The sequence below is a fragment of the Halichoerus grypus genome, chromosome 8, assembly GCF_964656455.1.
Source record: "Halichoerus grypus chromosome 8, mHalGry1.hap1.1, whole genome shotgun sequence".
In the NCBI taxonomy this organism is placed as follows: domain Eukaryota; kingdom Metazoa; phylum Chordata; class Mammalia; order Carnivora; family Phocidae; genus Halichoerus; species Halichoerus grypus.
The window spans coordinates 80,068,051-80,083,842 of record NC_135719.1 but is presented as its reverse complement, the minus strand read 5'-3'; the positions used below and the strand labels follow the sequence as shown (position 1 = coordinate 80,083,842).

The window sequence follows — 15,792 nt, the reverse complement described above, 5'->3', positions numbered from 1 at the left end:
TTCACAGGAAGATGAAAAGTAAATATTTGGCAAACAAATGTTTGCTGGACGACTCAGAGACAATGGGCCATAGAGCACTTTGATCAGACAGGCTTTGTTAAGTTCCTCCCTGTCTACCATACATAGTTCATAGTATAATGTAGTTAGTGATGGTGATAGCTGTCTTCCTGGAGCAGGTCCTCTATCTAAATTCTTTTTAGGCAGTTGTTGGGGGGCGGGGGTGGGGAGAGGTAAAGGGCTTTTCCTGAATCTGCTGGTTTTTGATTGCCTTTTAACTCAAAATAATCTTCATGCCAAAGTAGCCCATCTTGGGGCAGCCAGCCCGTGGCCCCAACAGTTAGGTCTCCAGTGGGACTGGATAGTCTATATTTCTAACAAGCTTCCTGGCCATGTCGATGCCTCTACTTTAAGTAGCAGGACTAGATGAATGCTTGCCTCAGTCCAGAAAAGGAAATTTGCAGTATTAAGGTTTGATATAGGACAAATGATCACGTTTCCCAAGGTCTCCATTCCACCACCCGAACTATTCTGTTGTTTCTAGAACAGTTGCCAGAGGAGGTCACCAGCCGTAGATAATGTAAAGCACAGGAGAACGCATGGATGAATTCTAGGGAACTTGCTCAGATCCAGGGAGTGAACCTCCTCTCTTCACTCCTCCTGGCCTTCCCACAGGCAAGAAAATTATTGCTTTGACTTCAAAAGGTCTTTCTTCTTGATCTTGTTGGGATAGTGTAATAAATACTCACTTTAAATCCAGCAGAATCTCAAATCAGGGAAGTTTCCCAGCTCATGCAGAACCATGCTCCCTGAAAGGTCAATTATTTTTTAAAATACAATAGTCCTCTGATTGCATATATCAGAATTTCTTTCCTACTTCGTTAATGCCAAGGTGGGTGTATTGCTGTCACTTCCTCAAATACATTTAAGCCATCCTGTAGCCTAAATGATAGAGGGATGGATAGATGGACAGACAGACAGGCAAATGAATGCATGGAAGGAAGAAAGAAGAAAATGGGCTAGGGTGTGCTGAGAAATAAAGCCGGAAGGAGAGTTTGGGTCTAGAAAGCAGAAGATTTTGAATGCTTCAATTTGTTTATAGGTTATTTATTAGCAAAAAAAAAAAAAAAAAAAAACCTACAGAGGCTTTTCAGCAGGTAAGTAATATTATAAAAATTCTATACATTTAACCTGGCTGTTTGTCCACAAGAGTAATTTGGAAAGAGAGGTTGATAGACATTGTGGGGTGTGTTCCAGTCTCAAGCTGTCCGGGCTCTGAAACCCACTCTTGCATTTAATCTCTGACTGAGCTTGGGCAAGCTACTTAATGTCTTCAAGTACCAATTTCTCTGTGTGTAAAACAGAAATATCATCAGGATGTTATGAGGAGACATGGATTGACTAATATACATAAAACACTTTGTACGCACGTCATGCACAGTAAGAACGCAGTAAATGGGAACTATCACTCTAAGAAAAGGGATACAATGCAGGCTGCACGGCCAGCCCTCTCACTGTGACCCATGGTGACTGAACCAGGGCTCACTGAGCCTCAAAGCTAGGAGGGATTTTAGAGAATTTGCAGAAAATGATGGGTTAGAGATACCTTAAATCAACTAAGGCCCATATTTTAGAAAAGAGAGAAAAGAGAATGAAAAGAGAAAAATCACTACTTAGCTTGTTAAGCAAGGATATACATTATCAATATCTTGGTGTATTACTTTCCAACCTTTGTGCTGTTCCTATTTTCCCTACATAGCAATATTAAGTAGCAATCACACCAGTTCGTATCTTGATAACCATTATAGATTCTCTTTATAAATACCATTTATTTGCTATATAATATTCCATTTGGGTGACTAAGCCCTTCCCTTTTTTTTTTTGAAGTTTTTTATTTATTTATTTGAGAAAGAGAGAGAAAGAGCAGGGGGAGGAGCAGAGGGAGAGGGAAAGAGAATCCACAAGCAGACTCCCGGCTGAGCAGGAAGCCCAACACGAGGCTCGATCCCAGGACCCTGAGATCATGACCTGAGCAGAAAGCAAGAGTCAGACGCTTAACAGACTGAGCAACCCAGACACCCCAAGCCCTTCCCTTTAAGATTAGACATTTTGGTTTTCAGTTTTGGGGTAATATAAATAACTTCCCAAATATCTTTGTGAATAATTATTTTCATATGCATGGAGGGTTTTCCTGAAGACAGATTTTCCAGGGGAAAAATTACAAGGAAATTAATCTGTTTTTAGATTTCAAGTCCTGTTTTTTTTTTTGTTTTGTTTTTTTAAGATTTTATTTATTTATTTATTTGAGAGAGAGAGAGAAACAGCATGAGAGGGGATAGGGTCAGAGGGAGAAGCAGGCTCCCCGCCGAGCCGGGAGCCCGATGCGGAACTCGATCCCAGGACTCTGGGATCACGACCTGAGCCAAAGGCAGTCGCTTAACCAACTGAGCCACCCAGGCGCCCTCAAGTCCTGTTTTTTAATTACTTTCCAAAATAGCTTACAAAGTTACTCTCCCACTAGTGTATGTTTATTTCACAGCATCCTGCTCAAATTCTGTCTTTAAATTGCTGTTAAATTATCCCTACAACTCCCTCATGGTTTTTTAAGTTATTTCTATACATTTTTAAGAATACCAGTGGGTTTAAACATTTTCCATGTGTTTTGAACCATGTTATTTTTTTCCTGTGCAAACTCCCTCATCACATCTTCTGTATATTTACCTATTTCGATATTAATGTTTTCCTTTTTAAGCATTTAAAAATAATGCAGAAGAATTATTAATCTGTTGTGAGATTAGCAGCAAATTAACAGTAAACTGTAGTTTGAATATAATTTTGGTCATTTTTACATATAATAAATTAGTTTTTTAATATTTATGTAATCAAATCTTCTATTTTTTTCCCCTTGATTTCTTCCATTGTTCTTAAGTTTAGAAAATTCTTCTCCCTTCGGTTTGTTGACTAACATGCATTTACATTTTTTACTAATAACTTTGTGATTTAATTACTTTAATCTCTCTGGAATTTATTTCATCATGTGAGGTACTTCATTTATTTGTTCAACCAATATTTATTGATTGCCTACTGATTTTGCAACACTTTTTGTTTTCAAATAGTCAACTTCGTGCTTCTCAAGTTAGAGTACTCTTGCCCTCAAGACAAAACATGTAATAAATATGCATCATCTGGGAGCACTTTTATTACTGAAAAATTGGAGAATATGTAAATTATTTACAAGATTATGTTGCACTAAAATTAATATGGATATATAATGCAGTAAAATAAAAATGATCACTCAAAAATTTTAAAGTAAACATGGGACTTTTGTACTTTCGCCAGACTACTTTGGGCGACTGTCCCCTCACATCCAGATTTCAAGAAGGAAAAAGTCAGGGGCGCCTGGGTGGCTCAGTCAGTTAAGCGTCTGCTTTCCACTCAGTTCATGATCCCAGGTCCTGGGATCAAGCCCCACTTTGGGCTCCCTGCTCCGCAGGGAGCCTGCTTCTCCCTCTGCCTGCTGCTCCCCCAGCTTGTTCTCTCTCTCTCTGTCTGTCAAATAAATAAAATCTTTAAAAAAAAAAAAAAAAGGAGGGAAAAGGTCATGTTTGGTCTTCCTCCTCTGTAGGGACCCTTCAGGAGAAAGTATGAGAAGTTCTGATCTGAACAATTGATACAACATAATTTGAGGATAATCCTGTTCTTCCCTATTAATTTAGAATTCCTCTTTTGTTTTATTCAAAGTCTTTCTTATTCAAGTCCATTCCTTGCTTTTCAGCTGTCTTTGTACTAGTTATTACTATTATTGGTACTGGTATTATTATTATTGGCTACCACCTATAAAAAGCTATCTATTTAAAGGTTAACATCTGAGTTAAGAAAAATATTTAATCATTCCCACAAATATAAGGGAATGATTAAAGAAGAAATAAAATGGTGACCTAAAATCACTCATAAAACCATTAAAAGTTCAATTTCATAAGATTTGACCAATGTGAATGTTCAAGTTATGATATAATGTTGAGTGGAAGTAAGGCCAAATACCAGTTTGTGTGCTTCTAATCTTTAACAAGAGTTTAATGAAGAAGGTATACCAGATGTTAGCCATGATTTATCTGGTTAATAGCATTATGTTTGAACTTTCTATTTGATATATACTTTTGGTTTTCCTCCTATAATGTGGAGTTAGTATTTTATAGTCAGAAAAAGTTAATAAATGCTATTATTAAAAGATAAAAATCTTTCCATCAAAAAGTATACTCCCTGACATTGACACCAGGATGTCCTTGGTAAAGGAGAACTTTGAACAGTACCCATAAAGTCAACCTTAAAGCCCAGATATTTAACTAAGAAATCATTAACTCCCCTTAAGTATTCATTCCAAATGTTCTGACACTTACTGGGTCATTTTGAAACTGACCTTCTTTAAGACCATTTAGAATGTTTATATATATTTTTTTAAAAAGAATGCTTATATATTTAAGATGGAATATGGCAAAATCTCTGACTTGAAGTCTTGTGACAAAGGAAAAAAAGTGGGGCTTCCACCCCAGTCTTAGGTTTGGGGACAAGCTGCAGGTGCCTGGGGACCACTGTGCTCTTGTTGCACAGAAGTAGGTGGCTGAGTCCCCAGGGTGGATGGCTGTGTCATGCAGGGAAAGGTGTCTATCCTTCTTATTAAATAGGACGGTGAGTCTTTGTTCTTGTTTCTTGACCACATTTGAAAGAGTATATATAAGCAACTGGAGGCCTTTTCCAGGTTCTTGCTTGTACCAAAAGAAGTAGTCCGAGGCACTATCTGTGTACGTGCAGTTGATAACAAAGCTGTCTCCCTCCCAGATGGTCAGGAAAGAAGGGTGCTGCTGTACCTCTTCTCCTTTACTCATCCCTGCGCAAAAAGAAAAGACAGACAAAATCATCAGGTCATCATTCTCCAGAGTTTGCATTTCTTTTTTGCTGCAGCAACTTCAGAAGTCTGGAAAAAGCCAGTCCCCCTTTCAGACTTCTAATACTAAGACAGCCTGTTCCCAAATGCTTTCCACTCACAGTCCAGCTGCATCCACAAGAACAGGAACAAAGGTCCAATAAGAGTCTTCATTTTTCTTCCGACTGGGACCTGCAATCTCCAGCCAGGAAAGCTACTTCTGTTACCAGGTTATCTCTTTCTTTCCTCCAAAGCACAGTGGTTTCTTAAACTGTCTACACAGGCATCTGCTTCTGTCTTTAGCTTACTCTGACAGTCAACCAAAAGGACCCTTTCACATAATCTGCATCAGCAGAGATGCTTCGCCATCTTGTGGTTGGGTCCCCAACTGGTAAACTAGCTGGTCCAATCCTCTTTTCTCCTGTATCTGTGGGAGATGAACACACAAAACAGCAATAGGTTAAATAAATTAAGTTCTGAGTGTGTTTTCAATCAGAAGTTATGTGGGTTAGCAGAAAGCATAGTGAAAAGGTAGGGTTCAGAATTCCATTGCAACTTTTCAGCACAGTATTGAGTCACTTTTAAATAAATTTGAAGAAGTTACATGTTTCCCACATTTTTTCAACAAGCTTAGTCTACTTGAAATCAGGAAAATGCCAATGGATAAATGCATAAAGAAGATGAGGTATATAGGGGCACCTGGGTGGCTTAGTCGGCTAATCATCTGACTCTTGATTTTGGCTCAGGTCATGATTCAGGGTTGTGGGATTGAGCCCTGCGTGGAGCTCTGTGCTCACCACGGAGTTTGCTTGTCCCTCTCCCTCAGCTCCTCCCCCAACTCTCTCTCTCTCTCTTAAAAAAAATAAAATCTTTAAAATAAAAAAGAAGATGTGGTATATATACTATACAATGGAATATCATTCACCCATGAGATGGAAGGACATCCTGCCATTTGTTACCTGGGTGGCACCTTGAGGGCATTATGCTAAGTGTAATATGTCAGACAGAGAAAGACAAATGCTGTATGATATTACTCATATGTGTAATCTAAAAAGCCAAACTCATAAAAAAAGAGTTGAATGGTGCTTACCAGGAGCTGGCGGTTAGGGAATTGGGGAGATTTTGTTTAAGGGTACAAACCTGCAACTAGTAGATAAATAAGTCCTGGAGAGCTAATAAACAGCATAGTGATTATAGTCAATAATACTGTATTATTAACTTCAAAACTGCTAAGAGGCTAGATCTTCATTGTACCCACCACAAAAAAAGAAATGATAATTATGTGACATGACAGAGGTCTTAGTTAAGGCTATGGTGGTAATCATATTGCAATATATAAATATATCAAATCAAAACACTGTACACCTTAAACTTACACAACGTTATCTGTCAATTATATCTCAATTTTTTAAAAACCAGATGGAAGAGATAAATACATCATTTTTACTCATTTTTTTTAGTGTAGTTGACACACAGTGTCACATTAGTTTCAGGTGTCCAACATAGTGATTTGACTAGTTTAACCATTGTGCTCTGCTTGCCACAGGCATATCTACCATCCGTCACCATACAACGCCATTACAATACCACTGACTATATTCCTTGTGCTGTACCTTTTATTCCCGCGACTTATTCATTCCATAACTGGAAGCCTGTATTTCCCACTCCCCTCCCCCCGTGTTGCCCCTCCCCCACCCTCTGCCATCTGGCAATCACCAGTAAATACATCTTGAATGCAGTCACAAATTTCAATATTCACCGCCATAACCTTAATCCAGGCTATTATCCACCCTCACCTGAACTGTTGGCAATAGTCTTCTAACTGGTTTCCTTACTAGTTCTGCCCTCTACAACCCACTCACTACATAGCAGCAAGAAAGACAGTACTGAAACACGAACTAGATCATGTCGACGTGGAGCTCTTATTCAGTCAATGGCTCTGACATTATACTCAGAATAAAATCTATACTCCTTTCAAAGATCTGCAATATCTGGCCCCAGACTACTTCTCCTATCTTATACTATCTTATACTTCTGATCCTGACTCCCACAAATTTGCTAACTTTGCCTATTTCTTTCTTATTCTTCAGGTCTCAGATTCAAAACCATATTTTTACAAAAACTTGTACATGAATGTTCATAGCAGCATTATTCATCATAGCTAAATGGCGGAAATAACCCAAATGTCCATCAACTGACAAATGGATAAACACAATGTGGTATATCTCTAAATGGAACATCATTCAGCCTTAAAAAGGAATGAAATACTGAGACATGCTACAACATGAATGAACCTGGAAAATAGGCTACAGTGAAGTAAGCCAGACACAGAAGGACAAACATCGTATGATTCATTCCACTGGTAGGTACCTAGAACAGGCAAATTATTTAATTATATGACAAAACTCTGAATATCTCGAATCTTGATTCTCTTCTTCTACCCACATACTTAAGTACTGAGGGCCATAGAACATGTCCAAGCTAGTTTTGTGCAGTTTCACATTCTAATGCTGGGTGAGTGGACACAGTAAGTGGAAGGAATAGTCTTGGGAGCAATTCCTACACTAGGAATGGCTAGCAGAAACTTAACTATGCACAGAAATCACTATAAATCACGTAAATATATCTCACTTAATGTAAACTAAATGTGTCCTCAACTCAATCTCACCTCAGCCAGATTCCCAAAAATGTCTGAAGCCACTCCAACACCACCTAAAACAAGGGAAAGCCTGATAGAGGGGCGGTTAGTATGGGAGAAGACTGGTTTTAACCACCTGCTGTTAAAATAGTTTACTTCTGAAATCTTCACATAAAGAAAATGTGACTGTATTATAGGAACCCTCCCAGAACTTGGCCTCCATCAGGTTTCATTGGGTCTTGGAAGCTCTTCCTGTCTTTGTGCCATAGTCTTGCCCCACACTTCCCCCATGAGCCATTCCTCCGAGTATGGACTGCGATCCTTCTGAAACATAAATTAGATTAGAACACCTATTTAAGGGGCACCTGGGTGGCTCAGTCGTTAAGCGTCTGCCTTCGGCTCAGGTCATGATCCCAGGGTCCTGGGATTGAGCCCCACATCGGGCTCCCTGCTCAGTGGGGGGCCTGCTTCTCCCTCTCCCACTCCCCCTGCTTGTGTTCCCTCTCTCTCTGTGTCTCTCTGTCAAATAAATAAATAAAATCTTTAAAAAAAAAAAAAAAAGAATACCTATTTAAAACCCTTCAAATGGGGGCACATGGGCGGCTCAGTCATTAAGCGTCTGCCTTTGGCTCAGGTCATGATCCCAAGGTCCTGGGATCGAGCCCTGCGTCAGGCTCCCTGCTCCGTGGGAGGCCTTCTTCTCCTTCTCCCACTCCCTCTGATTGTGTTCCCTCTTTTGCTGTGTCTCTCTCTGTCAAATAAATAAATAAAATCTTAAAAATAAATAAATAAATAAATAAATCCCTTCAAATGCTTCCCACTCCATATAGAATAATATATGAACCTAACCATAATGGTATAAGGTTACATATGATCGGGCCCCTAACTACCTCTTTGACATATCACCTATCACTCTCCCCCTCACTACCTTCTGGGAACATCAGCCTTCTTTCACAAATATATCAAATTTCTTCTGCCTAATGGCCATTGTTGCATTTGAAAACTCTTCCTTCTCCCAGGTTTTAGCACCTTGTTTTTGCCATTTTTGTCATTGAAGACAGTTCAAATGTCATCACTCCAGAGAGCTCCATGATCACTATGATTCTTTTTCACATTACTTTGCTTTATTTTCTTTTTTTAATGTTTTTTTAAGATTTTATTTATTTATTTGAGAGAGAGAGAGAAAGCATGAGAGAGGGAAGGGTCAGAGGGAGAAGCAGATTCCCCACTGAGCGGGGATCCCAGATCCAATCCTGGGATTCTGGAATCATGACCTGACCCAAAGGCAGCTGCTTAACTGACTGAGCCACCCAGGTGCCCTGTTTTATTTTCTTAATGTCACTTATATTTTGAAGTCATTTATTCAATTGTTTCCTTGTCTTATCTCCCCACAGTAGAATAAAAATTCCATACATACAGGGAACTTGTCTGTACTGTGGAATTAGATATCTTCAACCTCCATACAGTGCCTGTCATATCACACTACAGAATAAATATTTGTTGAGTGAATGCACATTTGTATGATCTTCAAATGAAATAATTTCGACTACTTCTCTCTTAGAAGAAAACAGATCCCCGGTGGCCTGGTAGGGCCTGGTAGGCCCAGGGTTGACTCATGGGATGACCCTGGTCTCATTTGTCTTCTGGCCTCTGCTGTCTGGGTCACTGAGACCTTCTGGGATGGCAGTGGGTGCTTCTGTAGACCTGAGGACAATAGGTGAGTCCTCCTTTCATAGGGGACCTCAAACTAGCTTTCCCCTCGATGTCACTAGTGAGAAATTGTCAAAATATGCTTCTTTATTCATTGACTTTTATGAAAACATCCTATTTATCACTGTAAATAATTTGATTTGTAAGTTTCTGAGAAGATAGAGTGTAGGGATTAAGAACGTGGGATCTGAAGTCAGATTGCTTCTCTTCCAAGAGTGGGTCTGCGGATTAGGAACTTGGCTATTTGAAGTCATTTACCTTTTTATTTCTTAAGCTTCTTACACCTGTTGTAAAAAATGGGGGTGGGGACAACACAGCATCTGCATTATAAGGAGTCAAGGAGATGACATGATATTAAAGATGTTTGTACGATGCTCACTACACATGGTGTTATCTAAACATTATCTACTTTGCTATTATATTTGTTACTCAGGACCTCCAGGCACTAAAAGTCACGAGCATAAGCACGGCCAAGTAAGACCAGGCTCGTCTTTACCCTTCTTAAAAGCTGAGCTATGTGTTCATATTTACAGGTGAGTTGTACCAGCAGCACACAACATGGGTGGGGTTCACACCACAGTAACCTATTTAGCGTCTGCTCATCGAAGATCTAACTTTGACCCTGAGTTGGACATTTCCACTGTTTCCTTAAACATGGATTTGAATCTTGCCATTGTTTTTAGAATCTGTGAGAGCTCCATGTTAGGAGTCGAGGTTTATAATTATAGAGAGAATGAAAAGACTAACAAAATGAATAATGTGCTCTGCTCTGCAAGGCCTCCTGGTGGAAGGGCTGGGGTGCAGGCCCAGCTGCAGTTTGGGTGCAGGCTGCAGATCACCAGGGAGCACTGTGTCTCCACCGCACACAGGTAGGTGGCTGAGTCTTCCAGTTGGGAGGCCGTGATGTGGAGGGTGCTGGACCGTTCCCTAGTATTCACTGTGCAGTTTAGCCTTCCACTCTGCTTCATCCCCGAGGCTATGTAAAACAGTGAGGTGAGGCCACCACCCCCGGGGTTCTGTCGGAACCACTGCAGGCTGCCCGCAGTTTGGGAAAAATTGCACTTCAGAGTAGAGCTGGCTCCCTCCTGGAGGCTCAGGACTGAAGGTCTCTGGTCCACCTCCATCCCTCTCACCCCTGTTAGGAAAGAGAAAAACAATGATATCACTGGGGAGTCACTGATGCAGTTTTCAAAACTGTAAAGTATCCAGAGACACACCCCTGAGGATGCAAGAACATCTAGGAGCTCAGCGTCAGTTCCCCCCACCACTGTGGGCTGTGGACCACTCCCAGCCCCCACTCACAGCAAACATGGACCCACAGGAGCCCCAGCAGAGCTCCCCAGCATCTCTTCATGATTCCTTGTGTAGTTGTTTAGTTACCGACACCCCTACTGTGCAAAGTTTAGAGTCTTGGGTCCAGAGAAATTGTGTTGTTACAGTCAATCCGTTCCACCAGAACCACTGAGCACCAATGACACTCACACTTGAGCTTTGTCATTTTGCTTCTTAACAGGAAACTCCACCCATGATGGCCCAGCCCTGGCCGAGTGTGTAAGGTTTCTCGGGGGTGTGGGTGTGTTGGGGGTGGAGGATTCAGGCTGGACTGGGCAGAGGAGGCACTAAAGGAAGATATCCAACTTTCCCAGTCTTTCTGTTTTGTTTTTCAGAACCGTTTTAGGTATAGAAAGTCTGAACAGAGGGTAAGAAAAGTGAGATGACAACTCAGACAGAAATAGGGACCTCGTCAAGTCAGTACATCCTGGAAGATCATAATTGCAGGGAGGCTGCTTTCTAAAGAAGAATAAACACATGTAGTTTAACAGAGAATGTGAGAATTTATTTATAAGGAATATCTAACAAAGGAAAACTGTTTCACAGTACATATCATTTTGTTAATCCCCTTTGTTAGATAAGTAAATACAAATGAAAGAAATTTAAATCATTTTGTAAATCTAGAAAATATAGATTTGTGTTTATACCTAAACATAGTATATGTCCTACAATAAGACTTCAACTGGTAGTAAAAGAAATAGGACAAGTATAGGATGGCCACCTTGGTCTTGTTCACAGCCCCCTCTCTTCCCACCCAACCCTTTCCCTTCACATCGTGAGACCCACACGACTGATTCCACTCTGTGAACATGAGGTGAGGGCCACATTTTGCAGTTCAAAGTGTTTCTCCTTTTCCTCCCCATCTTTCCTTACATCTCTCCCTTTTCTCCTCTCTCTACTTTTATTCCTCAGTTCCCTCATTTCTTTATCTCAGAGGAGATACGGAAGAAGAAATTTTATCAGTGGTATTGGAGTAATTTCTAAGTCAGTGGAATAGAAATGTGTTTTAAAAATGTTTAGTTATAAAAATTAAGAAAAAAAGTAAAATATAAATGTTTTCTACTGGAACCTCCAGCCCACTTGGCTCTAACAGATTCCTACTCTCGACTGTGCTCCAGGAATCATCTCTGTCCTATTAGCACAGTCCAGGCCCCCCTCAACCTGATCTATTGATGGATTTATGGAGATTAGAGCTCCATCTCTTTGAGATTATATTAAAATGGAAGAGCTGAGTAAATGACAGAAACTTATATTTTATTTTATCACATTTTCCTCAGTCCCTTCCTCTAATGTTAACCTTCATCTTTCCATTCAGTTTTCCAAATATTCACACACACAGATGGAATTATCTAGGATCTTAAGGAAAGTTGCTCAGTTAGGGGGAAGCCTAGAGTGCCCCCTAATGGATTAAAACCATCAGATAGACTGTCATGGTACTCTCTTGTCTGGTCACAGGTCAGATGGCAATCCCCACACAAAACCCGTCCCTGACACTGTCCCACCTGAAGTGATTCTCCGAGGAAGTTCCAGTCTCCAGTCTGTTGGAGCCATTGTGTTTTTCTCATGAATTGTCCTCTCATCATGAATCCTGATTCTTTGAAGATTATTACCATGTCTGCACAAGAGCTAAGCAGTTTAATGTTCAGCTCCCCCTGCAGTCCCAGGCACTGTGTCACTCACAGCACAGAAGTACTTGGCCGCGTCGCTCCCATGGGCTGAGGGTTTCCTCAGGTGGAAGGAGGTTTCAGTCTTCCTAAATTCAGCCTCGAAACCTTTGATGCCTTTAACCAGAGTGTCCCCTGAAAAGTACTGGAGGAGAAGCTGGAGGCCTTGGTTGGGGTACTGCACGTACCAGTAGAGATACGGTTGAACAACAGATGAGTAGTTGCACCTCAGCTCCAAAGCAGCTTCTTCAGAGACAGTGACGTGGGCATCAGGCTGGGTCACCGACTGGGCTCTGGTTCCTCCTGAAACATCAATCCTGAGTCAGTGAGACCAGGACAGACTTACCTATTAAGAGGAGTTGTCTCTATTCAGAGCAGTCGTAATACAGTTCTTGGATGAAATTGAATTTTACTCACTCAGGGAAAAAAGTATCATAAGCACTGAGACAGGAGCCAAGGTCATGGTTGAGCAATGAAGAAGCTGTAGGATCCTTTTTGAAGATCCTCCCTGAGCAGGAAGGGATGTGGCTGAGTAAACAGCAGCCTCGGAACAAGAAAGAATGTGTATGGTCAGTGCTCCAGAATCTTGCATAAGCACGTTCCAGAGAGTTTGGAAGAGTCTCTTCCTTGACAAATCTGACTTCTAAGTTCTTCTTACGTCACTGTCTGCAAAGGGCTGGCTCCATCGGGACTCGTCAGTCAGCTCTGGGAAGGAGGAGCTAAAGGAATGATGCTGGTCTTCAACTCTAATTCTAGTTTGTGCAACATCGCCCTCTGGAGGCCAAACAGAGGTAGTTCTTCTAGTAAGCCTTGTCCTGTCCCTTGCTATTTCACGCATCATTACAGAGGGATTCAGAAAGGAACAGGCAGAATCCATAATCAAGAACTGGGAACTTTAAGCCAACAAAAGTTAAAAAAGTAAAAAAAAAGAAGGTAGGTTCTTCTCAGTAGATAAGTAATTAAAAGAATATTTAAAAATGAGAAAATGAAAGTATGTTGTTCTTTTCCACAAAAGTAAAAATAAAGGTGATTAAAAACTGCAGAGGGGAAAATGTACAAGAAAAGGGTGATATAAATGTGAAATTATTTTACATAACTTAGAGAATTTAGAAAAAGAAAAAGCAATTAATGATGCTAGGAATTTTTTTTTTTTTTGGCTATGACATTGGCTTTTTTTTTTTTAAGTAATCTCTACACCCAACATGGAGCTCAAACTTACAACCCAGAGATCAAGAGTCCCATACTCTACCAACTGAGCCAGCCAGGCACCCCAACATTGGCTGTCTAGAGTAGGAAATGTTCTCTGTACATTGCCTTACATAGAGAGGAATGAACACACCTACTAACATGCTGGACCAGTAGGTAGAGGCTATGGATCTTATTTAAAAGACAGAAGTAAAGGGCGCCTGGGTGGCTCAGTTGGTTAAGCAACTGCCTTCGGCTCAGGTCATGATCCTGGAGTCCCGGGATCGAGTCCCGCATCGGGCTCCCTGCTTAGCAGGGAGTCTGCTTCTCCCTCTCCCGCTCCCCCCTCTTGTGCTCTCTCTCTCTCAAATAAATAAATAAAATCTTTAAAATAAAAAATAAAAGACAGAAGTAAAGAGTAATATAGCCATCAAACATAATATAAATGAGCTGCAATGTCTGCTTTCATTGTGGGGAACAAAGGGATAGTAACTAAATTTAATTAAGCAGTGAGTTTTCTTGTTTTTCATCATTTCATCTAAAGCTTAGGTCAGTATGGATAAATTTCTATAAAATCTAAGTTAAGAAGTTAGGCACAACCAATGAGACTTGGTAGGAGTGACTAATTTGTCCTGAAACCCTAAGCCCTTCACCTGCCTCCAGCCTATAACCGAAGTTGAGAGATGTAGAAAGGAAGAGAGAATTCTTTAAAAAGTATTCATAGATAGGGCTCTGGGGCATTTCCTCTGTCTTCCTCCTAAGAAAGGGAATACTGTCTCCTCCAAGCTAAGTGGAATAGCACCAGAACCCCTGAGAAGGCTGGGGAGAAATTGTGTGTGTGCACATGTGAGTCTGGAAACGCATCTGAGTAAGGCATGCTGCGTGCCTGTAATGTTCTTAGTGCAGTGATGAGACCTAAGCTGGAGCCCTGCTCTCATGAGTGCTTAATGAATACTTCTGCTCTGCTCACTATGATGGAAGTCGTAATACTAAATCAGAACAGGGTTGTGTATTTTGATGAACTACTGACTGCCAGAAACCCAGACAAAAACTCATCCTGGTCTCTGTAATTATACAAAGGTCTGAACATAATCATTTATTTACACAGACTGTCTTCAGCCTGGAGGCAGAGAGTTACCCATCCATCCTGGGAGTCCAGTCACCAATCATTCCATGAGCCATCATTTATCTACTTGAACTTTGAAAGCCATGCCCTGGAAAAAAAAAAAAAAAAAAAAAAAAAGAAAGCCATGCCCTGGGGATCATTTCACAAAAAAGTCATGTGATCTTTCTACAGAGAAACAGCTATTCGATTTATTGATTTTTTTTTTTTTTTAGTCAGAGATAACAAGACCAAGAGTTTTATCTCACCCAAAAAGTTCTTATATTTCTTTAGGTCTTCTTCAATTTATGAAGAGTCTGAACCCACAAGATTTTATGTCATCCTCCAGTTTCATAGGGTTGGCAGATCAGGTTTTATAACCTCATTAGACAGAAATGATAATACGGGATATTGGTAACATTAGTCTGGCAGGTATTGATTAAGTGCAGGACCTTTAATGTGATATTATTTTTATTTTAAAGATTTTATTTATTTATTTACTTACTTATTTGAGAGTGCACACGTGAGGGGGGGAGAGGAAAAGAGAGGCGGAGGGAGAGAACCTCAAGCAGACTCCATGCTGAGCATGAAGCCCAACATGGGGCTCAATCCCAGGACGCTGAGATCATGACCTAAAGCAAAATCAAGAATTGGATGCTTAACCGACTGAGCCACCCAGGCACCCCTTGTGTGGTATTATTTTAACCTCATAATAACCCTGGAAGATAGTATTATGATCTCCATTTTATAGAGGAGGTATTGAAGCTCAGATACCATAAAGTGTTTGACCAAAGAGTAACATCTGAGATTCAACCCCAGGAATGCCTACCTCCACAGCTTATTTGTTTTCCACTCTTGTTTCGTTACCCAAGGGCAAGTAGCAAAGATGAAATACAACTGGAATTCGAATTCACTGTTTCTAATCCCACCGCTCTTTCTACCACCCCTCAGTGGCTATTATTTCAAAGTGTTCAACATGCAGATTCTCATTTATAAAACTAGAACTTAAAATTCAACCTAACCGTGGTGATTGCTCATAGTCAGTGACTCCTTGAAAGAACAGGACCATACTCCTGGCCCCTCTATCTCCAAGACAGGCTCTTTGCCTCCTAACTACAACCAAGGCATCACCCAGCTGAAATCCCATGAACAAGAGTGAGATGAAACACCAACGCAGATAGAAAATTTTTTGAAGATTTTTCTGGGCCAGATTCCACCTATAATTTCCTTTCATGGATCAGTG

The 15,792-nt window shown here is 40.6% G+C and overlaps 1 long non-coding RNA gene across 1 annotated transcript; it reads right to left on the bottom strand.

Annotated features, from left to right (window-relative positions):
* Positions 1-9,461: 9,461 nt before the first annotated feature.
* Positions 9,462-12,908, bottom strand: LOC118550023 (uncharacterized). Its single transcript, XR_013450162.1, has 3 exons — positions 12,680-12,908; positions 12,101-12,565; positions 9,462-10,401 (listed from the first exon to the last, which is right to left on the bottom strand). It is a non-coding gene; the product is annotated as an uncharacterized LOC118550023 (long non-coding RNA).
* Positions 12,909-15,792: the final 2,884 nt, after the last annotated feature.